The sequence below is a fragment of the Monodelphis domestica genome, chromosome 2, assembly GCF_027887165.1.
Source record: "Monodelphis domestica isolate mMonDom1 chromosome 2, mMonDom1.pri, whole genome shotgun sequence".
Lineage (NCBI taxonomy): Eukaryota > Metazoa > Chordata > Mammalia > Didelphimorphia > Didelphidae > Monodelphis > Monodelphis domestica.
In genome coordinates, this window is record NC_077228.1 from 457,420,272 (window position 1) to 457,433,947 (window position 13,676).

A 13,676-nucleotide genomic window follows, 5' to 3' on the forward strand; every position below is an offset into this window, starting at 1 on the left:
TCTGATCAAGAACACATGTAATACCTAGTGGAATTGCTCGTAGGCTATGGGAGGAGTGGGGGGAGGGGAGGAAGGAATAGAAAATTATTTTTGTAACCAAGGATTAATGTTTGAAATTGACCAAATAAAAAAGTAATGATAAAATGCCCATAAGGCGATACAAAGTGAAGTGAGCAGAACCAGGAAACATTGTATGCAGTAAAAGCAATAATGTATGATGATCAACTGTGAATGACTTTGCTATTATTAGCAATGCAAGGATCTAGGACAATTCCAAGGAACTCACCACAAAGAAGGCTACCCATTGCTATAGAAGGAGCTGATAGAGTCTGAATGCAGATTGAAGCATACCATTCTTTATTGTATTTCCTACTCTATGAATTTTTCTCTCATGTAAGCAATATGTGTCTTCTTTCACAACATGATGAATATGGAGATATGTATTGTATGATAATGCATGTACAACCGACATGGTATTACCTGCCATCTTGGGGAAGGAAATAGAGAGAGAACATGAATTGCAAACTGTCAGAAAATGAGTATTAAAATTATATCGACATGTTAAAAGGGTAAAAAAATATTTTAATGCCTATATAGTAATTTTCTGGTACAATGGGGTCCTAAAAGCTGAAGGGATGAGAAAAAGCAGGTATATGAGCTGAGCTCTGGAGGAATCTAGGGCCTTGAAGAGGTAGAGGTAAGTCAAGAAAGAAGGAATGCTGGCTCTGGATGGAATCTCTCCTAGCTTCCTCACAGCTAGAGATATAGAGTAAATAGAGATAAAGGAACTGGGAGCCTCTTTCCCTACGTATTCCAATCTGAATGGGTTAGTGAGTGTAAAATAGAGTCTGACCCATTAGCAATGGGTCTATATATGCAGAGGTAACCTACCAAAAGGCAGTTAAGTACAACTATATCAGCTCCCTGACCCTGTGAGAGCTGTAGGCTGCTTAGCAGAAAGAGGTCCTGGGAAACAGTCATTTTACTTTCCTACCCCACAAAAAACTTGTATTTTCAACTGGGAGATGAGGGAAAGTGTCTGGAGAACATATACTCTCTCCAGCTCAATAAGGGCATCTGTGCAAACTTAGGGACAATCTTTAGCCAAGGTGGGGAAAAGAGGGTTTAGACAGATGCTCAGATCTGATGACGCCAGCTAAAGGAAGTCAATACTGTTGTCCAGGATGGGCTTCTTTTTATTTATTTATTTATTTATTTATTGAGTTTATATCAATTCATAGAAAAGATGCCACTTATGTATACCCTGCAATTATATCTGAATACACAATAGACTAGCACTAAGCCCTGTAGGGTAGAGGGAACTAACCTAATCCCTTTTTTTTTTTAGCTTTTTTATCTTTTCATCACCAGTACATAGTCCTCCGTCTTGCATATAGTAAGCATTTGATAAGTACTTGTCAGATTGAGTTGAGCCTCAGTTTCCCTATTTTCAAAATGAGACAGTTGGAATAAATTACCTTTAATGCTTCTTTTGACTCTGGCCTTCTGTGGGGCTTCTTTTTAAAGACTTGAGGCCATGGTGTGTGGGCAAAAATGAACTCTTTCTTTTTCCAGGGAGTAGGGAGTGGAATTTTCAAGAGAACTTGGTCCGAGTCCCTAGCAACTTCTGCCTTATCCTTAGCCATCAGAAAGGCTTATTTAGACATCTTTAACTTTGCTGCTGGAATCTCTCTGAAGAAGGAAGGTCCTGGCTTTCCTGCCTGTTCTCTTTTATTAAGTATGAATGAGTTTTCTCTGATAGAAAAGCAGTTGGCCATTGGCTGGATAAAGATTGGTCTTGCCCCAGCTAGCATAGAAAAACCCAGTCTATCAGTGCTGAGGTCAGTTGAGGCAGCCAAGGTACATTTCAAGTAGGTAGGGAGCAGTGTGAGGTCACCATGAGAAGAGAAATGACATGGGGGACAAGTTTTGATTTTCACTTATACACATGGAACTATATTAATGACAGTTTTGAGGTTCTCCTATATCAAACTGGGGAAACAAGTAAAAGGACAATCCATGGTTATGCCTCTTCGGGACCTCAAGAGCCTGTTCTAGTTTGGTGATATAGATATTGTATTTAAAAGGCCCCTCATGGGAAGGGAGGGAAAGAACATGACTCTTGTAACCAAGGAAAAATATTCTAAATTGACTAATTAAATAAAAATTTCAAAAAAATAAAAATAAAAAGCCCCCCAAGGGGTAGCCAGGTGACTCAATAGATAGAGAGCCAGGTGTGGAGATGGGAGGTCCTAGGTTCAAATCTGACCTCAGACACTTCCTAGCTATGTGACCCTGGGCAAGTCACTTAACCCTTGCCACTCTTCTGCTTTGGAGCCAATACATAGTGTTGATTCTAACATAGAAGGTTTAAAAAATAAAAGCATCCTAGTCAGTTTGCCAAGGATGATGAATGTTTAAAAGAGGGGAGAAGGGATAATGGAGCACTGGCCAACAGACACTACCATGTGAAGTCTTAAAGAGGCTGCTTCTGAGCCCTAGTCTGTGTCCCTCCACTGAGAGTGTGCAAAAATCCCACAGCTGTTTCCTGTCTATTTTGTAGTGATGGAAAGCCTTTTTACCTATTGCTGATCCAGAAAAGTGTGTGAAGACAGAAGGAAGGAACAGACAAGCTCCCTCTCTCTTTCTAATTGACAAGTGAGGCAAGAACTTTGTGTTAGGGGCAATGAATAGGGTGCTGGTTCTGAATTCAAATGGCCTCTAACATGTACTAACCACCTAATTTCTGTTTGCCTCACTTTGCCCATCTGTAAAATGGAGATAATAATAGCATCTGCCTCCCAACTCTATTTTGAGGATCAAAATATCATAATAATTGTAAAGCACTTAATGCCTAGTAAGCACTATATAAATGTTTGCTATTGTTATTATTATTATTATTAAGCTTCCAGGTGAGAGAGAAGATTACTTCTTCTACCACTAGGTGGTGGCAGCAGGATGGCACCAGATAACTTGTATTATCTCCCTACCCAGTTGCCATGTGACTATGAATCATAGCAGTGCTATTTCTTTCTGTCTTGTGTTTATATTTTATTAATTTTGTTGAATGGGTACTGAAGAAAGAAGAGCCTGGATTACAAAGTCCCAAGCTTTGAAATATAGGAAAAGCCACCAGAGGTTCAGAAACTGAAAAGTGTAACCGAGGCTGCCAATGGCTACCTTCAGCCAAACCTGGTGAAGAACTAGTTCTAAGGGCAACTAGGTGGCTCAGTGGCCCTAGAGCACCAGGCCTGGAATAGGGAGGACCTGGATTCAAATCTGACCTCAGACACTTTCTAGCTGTGACTCTGGGCAAGTCACTTAACCCCAACTGCCAGACTGCCTAGTCATTACTGCTCTTCTGCACTAAAACGGATATTTGTATCTATTCTAAGACCTGATACCTGTATTGATTCTAAGACAGACGACAAGGGTTGTTTTATTTATTTTTTTTGTTTGTTTGTTTGTTTTATGCCAGATCTCAGGAGAGAACCATCCACTGGCCATGTCACAGCCAGAAATAAATAAGATCAGGATAATCTTTTGTGCCTGTAATATGTCCTGAGTGTGATTTAGATTTGTAGCTTTCCAGAATTTGGGACAATAGAAACATATGCTAGGGAGCTCAGCAGATAGAGAGCCTGGCCTGGAGTGGGCAGAAGTTTCTCATTGTGCTAGGGAAGCTCAAAGGCTACAAAATTCAAGCTAGGAATCTTGGATTTCCTTTCTCTCTTAAAGGTTCCAAACCTTGCCTTATACCTAGGGAAAGTGTTTGCCTTTATTTTTGTTTGCTTTGTTTTTTATAAAGTGTTAACCACATGACTTTGCTAATCTGTGTGTACTTATTAAACTTTTTTAAACTAATTTTTAAAAATAGGGAAGCATCCTCAGAGAAAATGGACAGATAGATTTATTTAAGCTTGAGGTATTTTGCCAGGTGCTATGTTTGACTGGGAGAATCAGAGTTTTAAAAGAGTGTGTTACATACAGATCTTTGATACATTTCCCAGAGAAGAACAAAGTTTACTTAGCCAATGAGTCAGGAATAGAGTAAAGGGAGCACACAGGAGTGAGTGGTTGGACAACCATGATCACAGGATCTCTCCAATCCTACCACTGTTAAATATGTGATTGTATTTGATTTTTAAACCAGCTTTTGACTCTGAAAAATGGATAAAAGTAAATATATCAACTCTGATTAAAGGAGATTGGCCAGGGGAAATTGGTCACCACAATGGAGATCTCAAAAGTACTTAGCAACTTCTTCAGTCCAAACCCAAACTCAGTTAGTCCATGAGAATTTATTAAGCATTAAATATATTCCAGGCACTGTGTTACATACTAGGTACACAAAGGCAAGAACAATGGTCTTTGCCCTTAGGGAGCTCACATTCTGTTGATCAGTAAAAACCAATTTGGCCAGTATGTCAATAGGACTAAAATATGCCAAAGCTAATAAACCCAGAGTTAACCCCTTTAACCTCTTCTGGATTGGCCTAGAACTCTATGTTCTAAGTTAACCAGATCTGTAAAATGAGCTGAAGAAGGAAATAGCAGACTCCAGTATAGTTGCCAAGAAAATCCCCAAAGGGGTCACCTGCCTGAATAACATCTAACTCAGTGCCTTACAGCATAGTAGATTCCTAACAAATATTTGCAGAATTGAATCAAATTACCAAGGTTCCACCCTTAATTTCCTTCTCTACTTGGCCTATGAAACAGCTACAGCTTTTTTTTAACTGTTCTTTTTAACTCTAGATCTCTCAGACCACAACACTGAGTGCTATTTTTAATGTCAGGTCTCTAAAATCATCTCTATTTTCCATATTTTCTCCTCATCCTCCCCACAGATTAATTTCTTAGAAGAAAGATTAAAATAGGGAAAAAAAAAACCCTAAACAGTTCAGGACAACTAACTAAAATATTGAAAAAAACACGACATCATAAGCACTGGTTCCCACCTAGATTAATGCTACTTTAGAATGAGTTGTATCAGAAAACACCCCGGCCTTTGGACTGGGAGCTATTCGTTATGTGGCTTAATCGTTATTCTTTTCAATCAAATTGATCGACATCTGTAAAGGTCCTTGCCCTTCGAGCCAGCCATCCTTGGCCCTCCCTAATCAGGGACTCATCAAAGAGAGACCCTACAGACTGAGATCGGAGGTTTTCTGCTTCTTCTGAAAACCATGTCCCTCAAGATAATTACATCAGAAAAGGTGCAGGCGCCCGGAGGGTGGGGGTGAGAAGCCTCGGAGGGGCATTGGCAATGCGTGGGAGGAGAGCACAACCGTTAGCCTGAGGTAAGGAGGCTGTGCAAGGTCCCTACCGTGTCCCCCTCCCCCTCCCCCCCAAGGTCTTCGACCCAGGCATCGCCGCAGAGCTGTTTCGGGAAGCACTGTGGAACGAGGACATCAAAGTCACTAAACTCCGAATCCTTTGACCGAGAGAGAGTGCAAATAGACCTAAACCGAAGGAAATCCGAGTGAAAAGAACTCATGCCCCGCCCCCCATTTTTAAATTAAATTTTAAGAAAAGAACCTTTTTTGTTGTAACACTCACAGATTTGCTGATTAAGTGGAGGGAGACTTTGTGTGTTCCCCCTCCTAAAACTCTGCCTCATTATGTGGCAGATGAGGGTATCTTTAATAGTCATTAAGCACAATTAGCTCAAAGCAAAGGCAAAGTCAGAGCAGTCGCTAAAAATCACTTCTCTCTGCCAGTACTTTTAAAATGGGCATACACATAGAATAATCCCCTGAATGAATAAATGAAAAATGTTTATTAAGCGACTACTATGTGTCAGGAACTGCTAAGTGCTAAGGATAAAAATGCAAGCAAGCACTACAGATTCTGTCTTCAACATCTCAGTCTGTGTTGCTTTCCTGCTCTACCCCACCCCACTTTATAAATGCCTGGAGTCTTCCCCCAGAAAGGCAGGTTTCAATTCCGTTTCTAATAACAGCCATTTTCCTCCTCTTGCCACCGCGAGTCTAGCCTTCCGGTCTTGACCTGAAATGAACACCTCCCATACTGGGCTTGACTACTACCACCATCTCTTCTCAACCTTGCATTTGCTGGCCAAGTTCTTTCAGATCCCACCGTCTAGAGTTCGGGAACCTTCCCCGCGTCCTCCAGCGGTCGTTTACCCCCAAGACCATCGCCAAAGGCGCTTTGGGGACTGAGGCAAAGTCTGAGAAGAAAAGTTCCTGCCCAGAGCCTTTAAACGAGCTTAAATTCCTCTCCCCAAAATCTCATCCTTCTTGGTAACGCTAGGGTAGTCAGCTACCTACAGACCGCTTGGTGCTCAGCTCCCACTGGTTTCCTTATTAAATGTACCTTTCTTCCTTTAACTATTTGGTCTTGCGTTTTTTTTTGTTTTGTTTTTTTCTTTTCGCGTAAATGCGGGAATACGGGTCGGGACTGCTTCTTCAATTACTACGCTAACAGACACAGAAAAAAAAATACTCATTCTTCCCTGACCGGGAATCGAACCCGGGCCGCGGCGGTGAAAGCGCCGAATCCTAGCCACTAGACCACCAGGGAACCTGCCGCTTTCTCTATCTTAATTCAATTCATTTTATTTACTATTTTCCTTTTTGGTTAACTGTTAATCCCACCAGTTTTACTCATTTATCTCAATCAAGAAAGTTTTCTGAGTCAAACCGAAGGACCGAGCAAAATAAGATTACACACTACTCGGCCCTAATGGACCTCCACTTCAACTAAGAAAAAAACAGATGAGCATTTCCTGGGCTCTTCAAGGGCCAAAGATGCCTCATCACGAAAATATAACATTCGCTTCCTTCTGGGCTTTCTGTTGACTTTTTTTGTTGTCCCTGCATCGATACTGATTATCCTGGTTCGGCACTCTGAATCGGTTCATACAACTCTTCCCTTATTTCTCAGAATGCTGGTCATTTCTTAAAAGGCCATCATGGCATTCCATTGAAAACAACTACAGTATCATCTGTCCGACCATCCAGGGACTCCCCCTTTGTTGAATTTACCTCCTTTCACCTCCTCCCAGAACCGACTTGGGATATCTTGATCCCTCTGCCTACAGGACTTTTTTGGTGTCCTTGATCTTCTTGAGGGCATGTAAATGCCCCTCCGGGGCAACATCTCTGGCTTAGAAGTTTTCTTTCGAAAATCCAGAGGCTTTTCCAAAAAGGTAGGACCAATCCTCCGCTACAGCAACAGGGTAAAGCAGAAAGATCCTCGGACGTGGGACGCTTTTCTGCCCTGGCCAGTTTCCTGGAAGCCCGGTGCCACCCTAGGTCAGTCTATTTGAAAATGCTTTTCTCTTCTGATGGTTCATCTGGAGCGTGTTTCCATGATTGCTGGAATTGCCACTTGCGTGAGTGGCCCAAGAAAAGCAGAAAACGTAAAAAGGAAGGATGAATTTTTGTTTGGCTTTCAGGAAATTGCAGCTAAAATAACTCTTCCCTGACCGGGAATCGAACCCGGGCCGCGGCGGTGAAAGCGCCGAATCCTAACCACTAGACCACCAGGGAACACGTTAGTACCGTCTCGTATGAGCTATCACGGCTCTCTAAGTCTAACACTTTCACACTGTCTATTGCCTTCTATCATCCCTAAATTCAAGAATACTCTACACTCTCTCTGTCTCCCCAGCTCTCGGGGATTACTAAACCCCAGGAAAATGCAAGCAGGTGGAGACTCCGCGCGGTCGGAGCCTGTAGACGCAGGTTTATCAAGCCTGCGGATATGAACCACAGGCTGCTTAGGCTCCCGGGGGGCCCCGGGGAGGAGGGGCCCAACCTGAGCTCGGATTTACAAGGCTACTGAATGCTAACCGTGAGGCCTCCCAGCTGGTCAATGGCCGGTTCCCCAGACCGCCGCTGTCCCCTCCCTTGCCTTGGCTTTTTCTCTCTGCCTCCGCACCTGTTGAATGGCCCAAGAACTGCTTCTTCTTCATCCTAGGGGTTCCGAAGTCCTCAGAGAAAGGAACCAGGCAGCCTTAGGCAGCTCCCACTAGCCAGATCTGTGGGCTGTGGCTGTGGCTGTCCAACACTGGGGCCACTTGGAATGAAGGAGTTCTCTTTCCTTGACCCCCAGGAGTAAGTAGTCCTCTCAGATAGAATTTGTCCAGGATATAAATTCAGGATAAACTGAATTAGTCTTTACCTCGTATTTTGATGTTCAGGCTGTCCACAACTTACAACCGCACTAAGACTTTTGGGACACGCTGTCTTTCTGGGTTTAGGACTATAGTTTTGTTTTGTTTTGTTTTTTAACAAACCCTTGTTTTCTGTTCCAGTAACAACTCTAGGACAAAAGGGTAAAGCTGTCTTGAAAATTTGCTCCGATGGGATGTTATGGTTGAATTGGCTTTTAAATCCTTGGTCGAGTTCCATTCTCTTAGAGGTGTGGTGATTCAATGTCAATCTAACTCCTAGACAGCGCCCCACCTTGAATACATCTCTCTTCCACCCATGCCACACCTAAAGCTGTATGTACCCATTTATCAGAATCTCTCTCTCTCTCTCTCTCTCTCTCTCTCTCTCTCTCTCTCTCTCTCTCTCTCTCTCTCTCTCTCTCTCTCTCTCTCTCTCTCTCTCTCTCTCTCTCTCTCTCTCTCTCTCTCTCTCTCTCTCTCTCTCTCTCTCTCTCTCTCTCTCTCTCTCTCTCTCTCTCTCTCTCTCTCCCCCTCCTACCTTGGACCCAATATACAGCATCGATTCTTCAGCAGAGAGACCTCCCAGAGACTTGGATTCTGCAGGTAACACAGTTCAGTCCAGCATCCAAGCAACTTGAGCCTAAATCTCAAGAGGCAGAGCAAGAAAATTCCTGTGGAGGATGGGATTTGGTCTTGGCTTTCACACTCCGGAGCAATCAGGTCCACCCACTCCATCCAGGAATGCTAGACCATAGACTCACTCACCCTGGTGAGACTTAGCCCCTCTCCCAGGTCTCAGACTTTGAGGTTGCTATTATGAATAGACCTAAAAACTACCAAATACTATGAAAAAAATATCTGAAATAAGGAACACCCAAGAGGTAAATTGGAAGAGAGTAATCCCTTAAATAGGGCTTCAGGAAGGAAATGTCTTAAACACAAGGATTATAGGAGTACCTAGAAGAAATGAAGCCAAACATACAAAACAGAATAGTTAGGAGAAAAGAATGGCAACAAGTGAGACTTTCTTTTTATTTTTTATTATTTAAATTTTTTTTCTTATTTTTTTAGTCAAAAATAATTTATTTTCCCAATAATAACAAATTTTACCATATGTTTCCAGAAATTATAGGATCTAGATTGTCTCTCTCTCCCTCTCTTCCCTCCCCCCTCTTGGATATGGTAAGCAATTTGATCTGTGTTAGAGAGGTGAGACTTTCAAGCAGACACTGGGAAATCTTACCCAAAGACTGAATGCCCTAAAAATTTGATTGGGCCAGACAAAAAATAATGGCCTTTCTGTAGTCTCTATTCTCCTGTAAGGAATTAAAATTAAGGGTTTGACTAAATAATGTGGTCATTCTAAAATAATATGATGGTCACTGATTTAAAAAAATGACTTTTAATAGTTTTTATTTTCAAAAAGGCCTCTGAAGGTGTCAACCTCTTATCATAGGCTTTGGAAGGTATCAACTTTTTATCGTAAGATTCACAAGTTTCTGACTGATTGAGTTATCACCCACTTTAGTAAATGACTTGTAAACACTTAGTGTTAAGTAGGGGTGCTTTGAGTTCTAGAGTTATCACTCATTTTTGCAAGTGACTTGCAAATTCTCTTCTTCAAGTAATCGACTTGTAAATTCTTACTTGATAGCTAACAAAGTGTCAACTCAAAATAGAGAATAAAGAATTCCCTTTCACACTCCTTTATCTTTGCTGTTTTATTACCTCTGATTACCATTTTCTCTTTGATACTCTCTTTTCTCTAGGTTTGGAGGACATTGCTCTCTCCTGCTTCTATTTTACTGAACATTCCTTCTGGGCTAAATCTTTATCCAGATCACATCCATTAACCCTGAGTGTTCCTCAAAGGCTCTGTTCTAGGACCTCTTCTCTCCTTTTTCTATATTATTTTACTTGATGAGGTCACCATTTTCCATAGGTACAATTATCATTTCTGTGATGATGGTTCTCAAATCTACTTAAATAGCCCTAACTTCTTTCTAGACTTCCAGTTCAGACTCCAACTGACTATTGGATGTCCTGTGGACAACCCAAACTTAGAATGTCCAAAATTAAACTTATCTTTCACCTCAAAGCCTTCCCATTCCTAATCTTTTACTGTGGAGGGTACCACAGTCTCTGCCATCAAGGATCCTAACCCAAGTGTCATCCTCTACTGCTCACTCTCTTCACCCCCATATCGAATAAGTTACCAAGCTCTGTTCATTCCAGTTTTCTGACTTCTCTTATATACAGTCCCTCTTCTCTCCCTGGTCATATTACCCTGATCCTGATACAGGCTCTTATCCCCTCCCCCACCCCATTCCCTGTAATATTGCAATAGGTTGCTGATGGGCCATTCTGCTCAGTCTCTCCAGTTCATCCCTCATTTAGCTATTTAACTGACCTTTCTGAAGCTTAATTCTTTTTTTTTGTAACCTTTTCCTTACATCTTAGAATCAATACTAAGTATAAGTTCCAAGATATCAGAGCAGGAAGGGGGTAGGCAATTGGGGTTAAGTGACTTGCTCAGGGTCCCACAGCTAGGAAGTATCTAAGGTCCGATTTGAATACAGGATCTCCTTTCTTTAAGCCTGATTTTCTATCCACACAATTACCTAGCGGCCTCGCCTTAAAACAACAAAAATCCCTGAAGTTTAATTCTAGCCACAGCACCTCCTGATGACCTTTCATAACCTGGCCCTATCCTGTCTTTCCAATCTTCTTTCACTTTACACCCTCTCACCCATTTTTGATCCAGTGACATAGGCTTCCTTGCTGCCTCTCAGAAATTACATCTCTTGACTCTAGGCATTTTCCTCTGGCTCTTTGTGCCTGGAACTCTCTTCCTTTTTTTTTTTAATTTTATAGTATTTTATTTGATCATTTCCATGCATGTTTCATTAAAGACAAAGATCATTTTCTTTTCCTCCTTCCCACCCCCCGTGGCCGACGCGTGGTTCCACTGGTATCACATGTGTCTGGAACTCTCTTCTTCCTTATCTCTGTCTCCTGGCTTCCTTCCTGTGTAAGTCTCACCCTACGCAAGAAGTTTTTCTCATTCCTCCTAAATCTTAACGCTGTCCTTCTGAGATTATTCCCAATTTACCCAATACTATCTTGTTTATACCTAGTCGTTTGCACATACTCTCCGCCATGAATGTGAGAGCAGAGACTTGCTTTTCTTTCTGTGTATCCCAATGGTTAGCACAGCCCGGCTAATCGAGGCACTTAATAAAGGCTTGTTGACTTGAATCAATCTAAGTCAGTCATTAACCAGGAAGGAGGCGGGCAGTTGGGGAGAGTGAATTTTACCCTTTGACCACCAGGTGGCAGTACGGTCGAATAACAATTCAGCTGGTTTTGGTCAGTTTTCAGTATATTTGAATGGGGCACTATCAGGATCTGCAAACTGCCAGGAAATTTCACTTCTACTAGAAAAATTCGAGTAAGGCTCACTAAAGAGAGGGCTATAAAAATGCTACCATTACAGTGATTACAACGAGTCGGCATGAGGTGGTTAAAAACAAGTGCTAGCGTGGGAAGTGAGTTGTCTCAATGGATTTGGAGCCAGACCCAGAGACAGGGAGTTTGGGGTTCAAATCTCACTTTGGGCACCTCTTAACGGAGGGATCCTGGGGCGAGTTACTTAGCCGCCCTTCACTCTTCTACCCTGGAACCAACACACCTGGTTCTATGACAGAAATTGGGGGCCCTTTTTAAAAGGGAAAACAAATGATAACCATTCTGGCCCCTTTTTTAAAAAAAGTCAGAATTACCATAGTAATACCATTGTAACTAAAGGGCATGGTATGGATTTCGTATGGCATCTTATTTCAAGAAAGAAAGCATACAAAACGGATCTGCCATATTAAATGTGCATGTGTGTGAATAGAGCCAGTCAACAATCATTTAGTATGTTTGTATACGTTTATATGTGTGTGTGTCTATAATACACATGTCATATAAAACACATGTGTGTGTCTATAATAACCAAAAGAGAAGCGCCAAGATGGACACTTTAGAGTTAGGGCCAATCATTCATGTCCAGCTACCTTTCCCATTCTTTTTTATTTTTTTAAGCCCTTACTTTCCAATACTGTGTATTGGTTCTAAGGCAGAAGAGCAGTAAGGGCTAGGCAATTGGGGTTAAATGACTTGCCCAGGGTCACATAAATAGGAAAGAAAGCTCCCATCTCTACACCTGGCTCTCAATTCACTCAGGTACCCAGCTGCCCCATACATTTCTCATTCTATCTGGGAAAGCACTAGATACTTTACTACAGACTTGAGATTCAGAAAACATTTCTGGTCATCACCACAGAGATGGCATCAGAAAAGGATGGAAGCTTAAATAAATCCCTATGACATCTAGGGACGGGGCAGCAAATGCTAGGGACTTCCGAGTCACTTCTTTGGTCCCTGGAAATAGAAAACAGAATGCATTTGAACTACAGGCAACACTAAAAACGAGGCTTATATTGTTTTCTTTCTTAGGCTAGTGAGACTGGAGGAGAAGGATTATCAGATCTGAGCTGCTACAGCTTCTAAAGTACCTGAGAGAGAAGGAGATGCAAAATAAGCTTTCAAATGCCTATTTGCCTCTACTGGTCTGGCCAAAGGTTCTTTCTAGGTCTGCATCGTCGTCCTTACTGAGCTGCTGAGGGTATTTGGTTTCCAGACACTTCATCTTCTTAGGACATCCCTGGGTATTTTGATCCCGATTTGTGGAAGTAGGGGAGGATGGATGGTTCCAAGATTCCTCTCTGCTACTAGGATGACTATTCTGACAGGGCCAGAGAACAGATACTGCCTTTTGGTGAGTTGCCTCTGTGAACATAGACCCATTCTAGTTGGAATTCCTGGGAAAGAGGAGTCACAGTTTCTTATCCCTGGAGACTGCACACCTCTCTCCTTGGGGAAACCGCCAGAGAGTCCATCCAGAGAAGACTTTTAGGAGAACACAAAAGCCTTTCCCCAGGCTGATCCCTCGGGCCTGCCTCACTTGCCTTCACCTCTTAAAGGCCCTAGCTCAAATGCCACCCCCCCACAAGCAGCCTTCCCTGATCCCCTCAGTCTCTCCCTGCACCAGAGAATTATGTATTTTGAAGCATCCTGGTAGACATTTACTAGTGTACCTGCTGTCTTCCCTCACCCCCACCCCCACCCCCCAGCAACACGTTCTCTTTAGGGTAGGGGCCATTCCATTTTCCCCTTTGTATCCAGAAGACCCAGCACAGTGCCTGGCACATTCAATGAAGGGTTGCTGATGAAGTGATTCATCAGCAACCCTGGATGGCCCAGGACCACAGGTCCAGGGCCCCTGGCTAACCAAAGTCAGCAGGCAGCTTTTTGTGACTTCTCAATGAGATCAAAGACAGTCATTCAATCTCAGGTTGGTCCACTTGCTTTTCCAAAGCAGGGAATGTGTAAGCAAGCACTCTTTGTTCCAGTTTCTGCTTTTGCTCATTGCTTTCTGTCTGGCTTTGCCCAGCATCCCCTACCCCTAACTCTGCCAATCCCCAAGCCC

The 13,676-nt window shown here is 42.5% G+C and overlaps 1 long non-coding RNA gene and 2 other non-coding genes across 3 annotated transcripts; 1 reads left to right on the forward strand and 2 right to left on the reverse strand.

The window, feature by feature from the left end:
- The first annotated feature begins 5,010 nt into the window (after window positions 1-5,010).
- On the forward strand, window positions 5,011-6,353 carry LOC103096293 (uncharacterized). Its single transcript, XR_463215.3, has 2 exons — window positions 5,011-5,303; window positions 5,998-6,353. It is a non-coding gene; the product is annotated as an uncharacterized LOC103096293 (long non-coding RNA).
- A 121-nt stretch (window positions 6,354-6,474) lies between these two features.
- Window positions 6,475-6,546, reverse strand: TRNAE-UUC (transfer RNA glutamic acid (anticodon UUC)). The gene has a single exon. It is a non-coding gene; the product is annotated as a tRNA-Glu (tRNA).
- Window positions 6,547-7,445: 899 nt separating this feature from the next.
- Window positions 7,446-7,517, reverse strand: TRNAE-UUC (transfer RNA glutamic acid (anticodon UUC)). Its single transcript has one exon. It is a non-coding gene; the product is annotated as a tRNA-Glu (tRNA).
- Between the last annotated feature and the right edge of the window lie 6,159 nt (window positions 7,518-13,676).